The sequence below is a fragment of the Hylobates moloch genome, unplaced genomic scaffold, assembly GCF_009828535.3.
Source record: "Hylobates moloch isolate HMO894 unplaced genomic scaffold, HMol_V3 SCAFFOLD_7, whole genome shotgun sequence".
In the NCBI taxonomy this organism is placed as follows: domain Eukaryota; kingdom Metazoa; phylum Chordata; class Mammalia; order Primates; family Hylobatidae; genus Hylobates; species Hylobates moloch.
This window is the reverse complement of record NW_026652282.1, coordinates 112,757,186-112,764,980: the sequence shown is the minus strand read 5'-3', so window position 1 is coordinate 112,764,980 and position 7,795 is coordinate 112,757,186.

The following is a 7,795-nucleotide window of genomic DNA, read 5'->3' as shown; positions in this document are numbered from 1 at the left end:
GAAAGAAAGAAAGAAAGAAAGAAAGAAAGAAAGAAAGAAAGAAAGAAAGAGAAAGAAAGAATGACTGCAGGAGAGGCATGTGTTCATTTTTGAGGAGAGGTGGTTATTGAGATTCAGCGTTGGACATGTTAAATCTGAGATTTCTGAGTGATACAAATGGAACTATAGAATAAGTATGAATCTAGAGTAGCAGTCCCCAACCTTTTTGGCACCAGGGATTGGTTTTGTGGAAGACAATTTTTCCATAGAGGGTGGAGAGGTGGGGGGTGACAGCAGGGGATGGTTTCAGCATGAAACTGTTCCACGTCAAATCATCAGGCATTAGTTAGATTCTCATAAGGGGCATACAACCTAGATCCTTCGCATGCGCTGTTCACAATAGGGTTCATGCTCCTATGAGAATCTAATGCCGCTGCTGATCTGATAGGAGGCGGAGCTCAGGCGGTAATGCTTCCTCACCCACCGGTCACCTCCTGCTGTGTGGCCCTGTTCCTAACAGGCCACAGACTGGTACCGGCCCATGGCCCAGAGGTTGTGGACCCCTGATCTAAAACCATGGGAGCAGTCTGAACTGGAGATGTAAATTTGGGAGTCTGCAGTATGTAAGATGGTATTTAAAGCCATAAGACTGGGTGCAAATTCACTGAAACCATGATGATTTTATTTGTACTAGAACATAAAAGATGTGAAGGTGGGAGATGTGCTTGGAAGGTAGGCAGGAAATAAGAATATAGAAGACCTTATATTTCATGCATATAAACTTGGGCTTTTTCTGATATAGAGTTGTTGAAATCAGCAGAAATATGTAGTTAGACTTGTTTCAAACAGACTTGTTTCGTAACACTGGTAAAAGTATGCAGAAAACACCAGAGACATACAAACGATTTAGGAGGCTATTACAGCATTCAGGAAAGAGTTGTCACACAAATGTTTCTCCAGTCCCTCTACACACTACAGCAGACATAGGGTACGACGGATGTAAGAAAGACTAAGGAGGTAGACTTGGCAGGACTTAATGGTTGTTTGGTTATAGGAAATGAGGATAAAGGAAGAGTTAAGAGTGATATTTTATATGGTTTGGATCTGTGTCCCCACCAAATTTCATGTGGAAACGTAATCCCCAGTGTTGGAAGTGGGGCCTGGTGGAAGGTGTTTGGATCATGGGGGCAGATCTTTCATGGCTTGGTGCTGTCCTTGCTATAGTGAGTCAGTTGTTGCAAGATCTGGTTGTGTAAGAGTGTGTGGCACCTCCTGCCCTTTTCCTCTTGCTCCTGCTTTTCCCGTGTGACCTGCCTGCTCCTGCTTGACCTTCCACCATATGTAAAAGCTCCCCAAGGCCTCCCTAGAAGCCAGCAGATGCACGTGCCATGTGTCCTGTACAGCCTGCAGAACCTTGACCCAGTTAAACCTCTTCTTTATAAATTACCCAGCCTTAGGTATTTCTTTCTAGCAACACAAGAATGACCTAACACAATACCCTAAGTTCTACTTTCAATGACTGCTGGATGGTAGCACCATTTACTGTGACAGGAAACACAAGAAGGGGGGAAAGCTCTGGATATTAAAAGGAAAAAAAAAACCCCTATGATAAGCTAAAATTAACATAGTAAGTTTGAGAAACCCTTAGGATCAGCCTGGGTTCTCAAAGCTAGCCTCTAAGTTAATTTTGTTAATCTTGTCCATGTGGGAAAAGCATCCACTGAATTTGTCTGCACAAGCACTGTGGTTGGCTTGAACACTACATTTCTATGTAAAATAATTTAATATTCAGACTTTTAGGATCTGGTTTACAGGAGTGTACCTCACCACCCCATCCAACCCTCCAAAATTCTCATTCCCCAGCTTTCTAGCTGACACAAAATTGAGTCCCCAGCCATTCAATGCTAAAGGCCAAACAGTCTTACATTGAATTCTTTGAGCCATGAGGATCTCTGTAAGGTGCCTACTTGAGCAGCAGCAACCCAGCCTCTCTCATGCTGACATTGTCATGGCAACAAGGAAGTGTGTTGTCTCTTCTTTTTAAAATCCAGACTATGTATTTTATTTTTATTTTTATAAAGTTTGAAATATATGGAAGATTAGGCCAGGTACGGTGGCTCATGACTGTAATCCCAGCACTTTGGGAGGCCAAGGCAGGAGGATTGCTTGAGCCAAGGAGTTTGAGACCAGCCCAGGCAACATAGCAATACCCCATTTCTACAAAAAAAAAAAAAATACAAAAAATTAGCTGGGCATGGTGGCACATGGCTGCAGTCCCAGCTACTCCGGAGGCTGAGTTGGGAAGATCACCTGAGCCCAGGGAGTTCGAGGCTGCAGTAAGCTATGATCATGCCACCGCACTAAAGCCTGGGTGACAGAGTGAGACCCTGTCTCAAATATATATGTGTAGAAAGAAAAAAGAAAAAAAAAAAACCCAAAGTGGGTGTTTTTAATTTAATCTTTTGCTGACACCTAGTGCCAGAACTCTGCATATTCGGCTACCTCCTCCAAATAAGAAAAAAATAAATAGAATTCACAGGATTTTAAAATTGCCATGAATTTGACAAAAAAAAGATGATTTATTTTAGCAAACAAGATTTATCTTATCTTTACATTATACTTTTCACATCATTTCCCACATTTAAATAACAGCCTTTTAAAGTATTCAGACTCCAAGCCTTCTAAATGTCTAAGAATTCAATGTTGAGGCAATTTCTTTCTGTTCTCACTTTTGGTTCCCTGCTGGGGAAATTGCTAAGAGTGCATACAGGCCCAAGTAGTTCAGAATTTAACTCTTTTTAAGTTTTAAAGTACTTAGAATAAATTCCTCTTGGAAATTGTATGGGATGAAACTGGAGTCCACGATATTTTCATAACCATGCTTTTCAACCATTTTCAATTTCACATTATGGGTTTACGCTAAACAGCAAAAACTTGGCCTTGCATGTAATTATTGTAAGTGCTCATTTCTAAAGAGGAATGAATTTGTAAATAAAGGGAGGGAAGAGTGACTCTTTATGGTATGAAATAATTTTAAAGAGAAACACGATTTGTATATACATCATTAAAAATAGGGCTTAAACTATTTGTGGTAAATAAAACCTGTGGGCAGTAAAAGAATTTAGGAGGATTACATCTGTGTTTGAAGGTGTTATAGGTACAGAGGCAAAGGAAGAAATGAAAATGCAAGGTTTGTAAAAATGAATGAACCAGTTTTCTGCTTGAATCTGCATCTACCAGCTGTGTGGACTTAGTTGTGTGAGCCTCAGTTTCCTCATCTCTAAACTAGAGATGATGATGACGATGTGCTTGCCTTATAGGGTTGCTGTAAGGATTGAAGTATTCTACAGAATTTCTGACATGTGGCAAGTGCTCAATAAACAATAGCAGTAATAGCAGCATTAAAAATAACTAAGCTTACCCCAATGCCTCCTCTTACGGAGTCTAATATTGTCCTAGTGTCAAAACAAGGGGGCTCCTTGTTGTAAATGTTCCAGAGCACTTTGGAAAGTAACTATGATCACCTCAGCTTCAGTACCAGGTGCCACAGATCCAAGGTCAAGTGGCCCCTGGGAGGTTATAGAGGCATGTTTCCAGAGGGCACTTGAAATCAGTATGAACAGTCAGTCTTACTCAAGGGCAGAGAAACAGTGTAATAAAGTCCAGATTCTTTAACCTTGCCTCACTGCCCATTCACTGCTTTGTCCTTCAAAGAAACAAAACTGCTTTCTGTGGAACAAGGTGGCTAATATAAGATAGGCTTAGACTAACTTAGGTTTGAATTCAAACTCTACGACTACCCAACTGTTCGACTATGTACAAGCTAACTTCTTTGAGCCTTAATTCCTTCGTTTGTAAAATTGGGAATAATAATACCTAACTCTTAAGGTTATTGCTAGGATTAAATGAAATGATGTGTGTAAATCACTTTGCACAGTGCCTGGCAAATAATCTGTAATTAAGAAATTATTATCAGGCTGGGCATGGTGGCTCAAGCCTGTAATCCTAGCACTTTGGGAGGCTGAGGCAAGTAGATTGCCTGAGCGCAGGAGGTCGAGGCCAGCCTGGGCAATATGGTGAAACGCCATCTCTACTAAAAAATACAACAACAACAAAAAATTACCAGGGATTCTGGCACGCACCTGTAGCCCCAGCTACTGGGGAAGCTGAGGCAGGGGAATCGCTTGAACCCAGAAGGCAGAGGTTGCAGTGAGCTGAGATCGCACCACTACACTCCAGCCTGGGTGACAGAGCAACTCTGTCTCCAAAAAAAACAAAACAAAACAAAAGACAAGATAAACTATTATCATTACATGATTAAATCATCCGACTTGCCACCACATCAAATATGGCCTTGATATTGAGACTAGCTTGGCAATTTCAAATGGATTTTAATAACCTGAGAAGCATGTCTTACATGTCATTTCTTTCTATGGTTTAAATCTGATCATAATCACCATTTGTTAAACACCTACCATATGATGGGTACTTAGGCACTTTTTCTTACTTAATCTTCACAATATCTGAATAAGGTAGATCTATTAATATTTTCCCTTCACACATGATGAAAGAGAAGCTCAGAGAAGGTAAGAAGTAACTTGCCTCAGGCTACATATGCAGCACAGCCAATGTTTGAACCTGGTGTGGATGTCGCTAGCCCCTCATTTTGTATATTGCAGTTCAGACCTTTGTAAAAACACATTCCATGGCTTCCTACAGCCTCCAGGGGAAAAGTCAAACCCCTTAGCTTACTACTCAAGGCTTTCCCCTATGGTTCTAGCCCCTACCAATTCCTCTGGCCTCCTTGCCTACTGCCCAATCACCTTCTCTAGGAAGTCTTCCCTGATACCCTTCCTAAGTCTCCCATAACACCCTGGCCGATATCTGTATCATAGGATGTGCCACGCTATACAGTAATGTTGATTGTATTGTCTATATTCCTCAAAAATGCTAGTAAAGTGCTTGGCACAGAGTAGGAATTCAATAACTGTGTGATAAATGAATGAGTGGATACATTAATGAGTATCAAGCAAGAAAGCCCCAAATAATGTCATACCGCTTTACAGAACAGTGGTGCTTAAAATGTGGCCCCTGGGCCAGCAGCAACAGTGTCATCTGGGAACTGAGATATGCAAATTATAGATCCTGACCCAGACCTACTGAATAAAAAACTCTGGGGTTGAGACCTGGCCGTCTGTGGTTTCACATCACCTCCAGGTGATTCTGATGTACATATATCAGGAGTATAGGAGTATAGTTATTATTAGTACTAATTCTTTCAATTTATTTGGTACTTGATAGATTACAAAATAATTTTCTAATTACTATCTTTCAAATCAAGGATGAAGTGGAGAGGGAAAAATTTTTAAGGAATTCAGATCTATTTTAAACACATCCCTATTTAGTACGCCTCTCAGTTCTGAGAAACTAACTTTGTCAGCAGTCGCACAAATTTGTGTCTTTGTAGGAGTGTCTGCCTGGCCAGGTTGGGGTAGTGTCCTCTGTGATCAGCAGCACCTCTAGTGAAATCTCATTGGTTGGACGAAGGATTCCAGGTGAGCAAAACTGAATGTGATTAAATTCTCATTGATGCTGTAGGAAAGCTAAAGCTACAGGAAAAAAGGCTTATTCATGTAGGGGATGAGGGACATGAGTATTTTTTAGTGCTTTATGCAGACATGATGTTTCAGTAAGTGAAAGAAGCCATTCACAAATTTATATAAACCCATTGTTAGTTTACAAAAAAAAAAATGTTCCTTAACTCTCCAGAAAAAATTTGTGAAAGACACTAAAACGTTAATATCAATTTTCTCCAGGTAGTGGGATTATACTTTTATTTCATAATTTTTTGCAAATAACATTATTTTTATGAGAAAAAAGATAATAATAAAGGTATAAAATTGGTTTTGTGTACTGGGGGAGCCTGACATGCAGAACTAATGATTAATTAATGATTGGTGTAGCTGGAGGCAGGATTTGAAAGAGAAGATTGGAATCTTAGAGGGTAGGAGCTAGAAAGAATCCAGGATGATTTAGCTGATATCAATGGGGTCCCTAAAGCATTGAAATAAGATTTCTGTAGGCAAAGACTGAGGGCACTACTGGCTCAAGCTTTCTGGTAATTCAAGAGCAACTTCTAGCAAAAGAGAAGGGAAGAGCCTGGATGGAAAATAGATAGCCATGTATAGAAAATAGATGGATAGCCATGGGTTTTTTCCCAGGACCTAGAAGGCAAGATGGCTCATTTGGAGAGTGGAAGTTAGGGTAAAATATCCCAGGCAGTTGGTGGCTCCAAGGATTGCAACTGAAGGAGGTAACAACTTGAAAAGAAGAAAGGGATAAGTAAGCAACTGGTGCCTGTAGCAAACATCCATCACTTTAAACTTGTGCCAAACTAATTTCAAAAAATGAGATTATGGCCCTATTACTTATATTATCTGCATATAGTGCATACACTGTGGTTTCTTCACACTATGGTAAAAATGGGTTGTGTTCTTTAAAATAATGCCTGAGCAATACTTTGGAAAGGAGGTTGATGCAGAATTAAAGCAAAAGTTGTGAATCTCAAGGGCATGATCTCTAGAGAAGTCCTCCCATTCCCCTCTTCCCATATTCAAGCCTTTGGAGTGGAAAATTATTACTTGAGCAGTTTCTATTTATTAAGCAATTAGTATTTGGAAGGCTAAATGCTTTGAATGGATTTCTCATTTATTCTTCTACGAGTTAGATACTGCTATTATGCCCAACTTTACAAATGAAGGAATGGAGGTGTAGCTTGCAAAAGGGCAGTGTTAGGACTGTCTGGCTCTGAAGCCCAAATTCCTTCTAAAACACTGCCCTGCATTTGTTAGTCCTGAAAATACCCTAAAGCAAGTAACAATCACTATAAAATGCTAAAATTAGTAATACCTACTGTGAAGTTATAAAGTGATATGGTCATACTGCATTGGTGGGAATGTGAATTGGTGTGACCTTTCTGAAGGACAATTTGGCAATACTTACCAGAAGAATTTTAAGTGCAAGTGTCTTTTGTTTCAATTATTGAATTACTAGAAATTCACCCTAAACATTAACTGACAATGATATATGTCCAAGGCGTTTAGTGCAAAAACCTAGAAGCAATCAGTGTCCTTCAAAGGGGAGCTGGCTAATTAGCTTATGATACAGCCATGAAATAAAAATTAAGAAGGCCAGACATGGTGGCTCATGACTTTAATCCCAGCACTTTGGGAGGCCAAGTCGGGAGGATCCCTTGAGCTCAGGAGTTGAAGACCACCATGGGCAACATAGTAAGACTCCATCTCTACCAAAAAAATTAAATTAAATTAAATTAGCTGTGTGTGGTGGCATGCACCTGTAGTCCTAGCTACTCGGGAGGCTGAGGTGGGAGGATCCCTTGAATCCAGGAGGTTGAGGCTGCAGTGAGCTATGATCATGCTACTGCCCTCCAGCTTGGGTAACAGAGGGAGACACTGTCTTAAAAAAATTAATTAATTAAAGTTTAAAAAGCAAGGTAAAAAATAGTGTGTATAGTTGATTACTTTTGTAGTACAGTAATTTTTAAAATATATATATAGAAGGTAGATTGATACACTGACATATGAATAATGTTCCCTCCCAAAAAACGTAAGAAGCTTTTAACAATAAATATATTTGTGAAGAGTAACTGAATTATTATTTTCGTGCCATTTGCAGATATTAGAGCTTTTAAAATTTTGTTCCCCCCATGTTTGCTATTTTTAAAAAATTAACACTTCATTAAATCTTTTAAATAAAAACCAAATAGCATTTATTGAGGCTTTATAATGTGCAAGGG